Below are 3,913 nucleotides of genomic sequence, written 5' to 3'. Positions count from 1 at the left end.
GTGCATTATCGTACTGGTGGTGAGGTTTTCAAAACAAATCCAAGTATATGGCTAGGTTTTTACCTAACCATTCTGCCCCTTTTATTGTGTAACATTTCCTGCACAAATTTTGCATTTCTACACTTGGCTATTTCAGTGTCCTCTTGGTGAACTGTTCTTTGTGCTCAGGGTTTGCTCGGGCTGATACTATAAACATCCTGGCAATTACTAGGTTTGATTTAGGAAGTCTAGATGTTTGCACAGGTCTTTTAATTTTTGATGTAGTCAACAAAAATACTTGAAAATCAAAGCAGTTAAGAAAGCGTTGCAGGGAACCTTTCTGCAAGAGTTGATAGAGAGTTTGCCACTGCCTTTATTTAGCTATGCTATATCAGATTTTTTTCTGTGCCCAATTTGTCTGGTTAACTACATATTTTAGAGTAGGATCCATCTAATCATGTTCAGATATCTCTATTTGACTTAGCCACACATTTTTCAGGCAGTGGAGCACAAAGTGCACTTGAAAGATACCATGCATCTAGTCTGAAAATAAAGATCTACAACAGGTCAGATAACCATTTCCTAAGAGTGCCTGTTCCTCTCGTTTGGCGAGAAAGGGACCCCATAGTGACAAGCTCAGATGAGGATTCAGCTAATGCTAAGGAACAGAAATCCCAATTTTCATGTCCCTGTATTCCTGTTGGTTACTTGTGTTGAGGTCAAACCTGAGGCTGTGGTTTGACTGTGCAGTAAATCCAGCATTAGGGCTCTTACAGCTGGATTAAAAGCATTGAGGCCATGAGATATAAAATGCTGACTGCTATAAAACTCACTGTCAATTCAAATGTGTTCAAAATCTCTCAAAGCCTGCCAGCGTAAGATTTAAATTTTTATTGCCAGGTCAAATATCAGTAGTCTTCCTACGGCTGGCATAAAGCTGACCTGTAAATGTGCACTCTGGCTAATTCAGCAGAAACATAACCGTGTGCCTGATTTGTACCACTGGGTAATCCAGAATAAAACAGATTCGCTACTGTCCTGAACGATTTCAGACCTCAGACCATTACTGCAAAATCGTCTTTCAGCAATAGCGTGTCTTTTAGTGAAAAACCTCAGTTCAAGTCCTAGGTATTTGTTTCCCATTGTTACTTTTTTGCTATTAGTTGCTAACTAAAAAGTAGAAGAAATGAAAGCTACACTTGAATTGAAATTAGTAAATTAATGTCTTTGGCTGGTAGTGGATTTATTTCTCTGGTGCTGAAATGCCCAGATGACTTTAGGAAAACAAGTACAATGCCTTCCTCTATATGTAAAAGATTAACAGTATCTGTCAAACATAACCTTTAAAGCAATTATAAAGTGATCTCACTCAGGGGATGAAAGGAATTTTTGGAATAACTGTATGTATGTTTTTCTGGAGGTTTAGGCTAGGCTGGAAATGCCAGAGGGGTTATCCTGGAGGATTGCGTGTTGGCCGTTTGCACAAATCACCTTTTAAAAATCGGTAATGGGGCATTTTAATGACCTTCTATATTTCCTTTTCCCCCTATGAGAAGGTGATTATTGGAACTCTTCACATCACTCCTTTGAGGATGATGTAGGAAGAAAAAGCTCAGCTTGTCAGAAAAAAACCTCGTTGTGTTTATGCCCTGAATACCCATATATGCTTTTTGACAGTTCCAACCTCAGCTCATTCAAAGAAAATACTCTTATTTTTCCATAAGCAATCATTTAAGATAGCTCTTCCTTAAGAAAGTCTAAAAGAAGCAACTTCTCTTCACCTACATCACCTATGTTTAACTTGGTATTTTGAACTAAAAGGCTGGAGATGAAGAAAAAAGTGTGTTACTTCCTGAGCCATAAGAAGATATCCAGTTCATTTACATGGGTGGTATTTCAGCCTTTGAGAGCACATCTTATGTGAGAGTGCTAGGTGGAAGAAGGGCAGGTAAAGGCTGATTTTTCTGGCTGTAAATACTCCAGGGATGAAGGTGAGAAGAGCTGATCAACACCAAGAAGAGCAGAGAGCTCTAGAAGCTACACGTCTGTGGGTATAAACTGATTATGAATACATTTAAGCTGGAATACAGACCATTTCCAACTATGCAGTGTGGTGGGACAGCTTTCCAGCAGAGCAAGAGAGATGTAAATCCTCTTCACTTCAAGTTAAAATTTGATGAGTTTTATTGAGTAGAGGGTGAGAGAGTTGCTGTGATAGCTGGGGACCGGATTTGATGATGTCCAGCAGGATCCTTGTGGCTGCTGGCTGGACGGGGAGCGACCAGGCTGCTCTGCTCGCTGGGTGGTGGTGGCACATCTTTGGGAAGGGGCACGTACCCGAGCTGGGCAGGCTGCAGCCACGCAAAGTGGCTGGTTGTTTCTGTGGTTGGATGGAGAGGAGTGGGACTTGGGCTGTTGGCATTGCTGGGTGAGAAGGGACCATGTTTTTTCAAGGTGTTTGTTTCAGCATCTTTTTGATCCTCTGAGACCATCTGACCCAATAGCTTAATCTTCCTGCAAAGGAGGGTGCCTGTCCTGTGCTGTGGGTGCAGCCTGTGGGCTCCTGCAGCAGAGGAGGGTAAATCTGAGCCCTAAAACCAATACTCAGCATGGTATTTCTAAACTGAGAGCCCACAAAGGGGTAATCCCCTTTGAGGGTCCTCCTCAAACTGAGTGGTCGTGCTGTCTCTGCACCATCATGACCCTGCTATTTGAACAGGACTAAAATTGTTTCCGTATCACACCCGGTAAATTAACCAGGATTTGCCACCCCGGTATCTTTCCAGTTGAGATGTTCTGAGCCTGCAAACATCCTATCTGCAAAATCTTAGTCTACTTCCTTTATCCTTTAAACTGCAAACAAAAAAATCTCAACAGATCACACTTACTGAGATCCAGGTAGGCTGTGAGATTAAATCACTGGCCAGAGAGTGGGAATCAGTAGCCCCAGAGGGATTCAGACCAACGAGGACAAAATCTCTTTGGTGGAAAGTTGTCCCCAGCAACAGGGACTCCTGTCCCCAGGACAGGGGACTTGTGTCCCCACAGGGCTGCCCATTCCCAGTGCTGGCCTGGTTTACTGCAGGCAAGTGTCAATGCCAGGGTGGGCATAAAATTAGAGTCTTTTGTACATGTCTTGTACTCCATGCAATGCAGTGGGATGGTTTGGCAGGTCTGTCACCTGCAGAAAGTAAGCAAGGTGGTGGCGACTCCGGTGAATTTTCTCACGTGGGTCTTGAGTCTATTTCGGTGGAAGTCAAGAGCAAAAATCAATTTCATCTTAGTGTTAAGTTTGCCGTTTTTATCAGGCAGATCTATTTTTTCCTTGATAAACAATTTGCCACCTTTCTATTTTTTACTCCCATTGGCATTGGACAGCCTGAGCTGCTCTTCTCACCAGCACAGAGGTGTTCAGCTCAGTGCTGCACCACCTGTTTCATCTGGAAAGAGTATTTCCTATTTATGCTTGTCAAGAGTCTTTTTTTTGAAGCCAGAAGGTTTTGTTTGAGAAAATCAAATCCCTTGAAAGTACTGTATAATTATCTACATGATTATCTTAAGTGTCTGCCATGGCTCTGCAGCGAGCTCAGGGGTGTAGACAGGCAACCCACAGCATATCGACGCCCGCAGTTTTTCCTGTGAGGAGGAGGAATGGAGTTTTGAAGGCTGCCTGCCTCCGGCAGGGTGGAGCAGGCCGTCATCCTCTGTCTCTGGAGTGATGTGTGTGCATGGGGAGGAGAGCCCTCCAGCAGTGTCACTAAATGAGTGATGCATGAGTTTTGCGTGGGATGCAGATAGAATCACAGAATCATAGAATCATAGAATCATTAAGGTTGGAAGAGACCTCCAAGATCATCAAGTCCAACCGTCAACCCAACACCACCATGCCCACTAAACCATGTCCCTAAGCGCCTCATCTACACGTCTTTTAAAT

This window comes from Pygoscelis adeliae, unplaced genomic scaffold (assembly GCF_000699105.1).
Source record: "Pygoscelis adeliae isolate BGI_AS28 unplaced genomic scaffold, ASM69910v1 Scaffold272, whole genome shotgun sequence".
NCBI lineage: Eukaryota > Metazoa > Chordata > Aves > Sphenisciformes > Spheniscidae > Pygoscelis > Pygoscelis adeliae.
The sequence above is the reverse complement of the archived record's forward strand: the minus strand, read 5'-3'. Positions refer to the sequence as shown.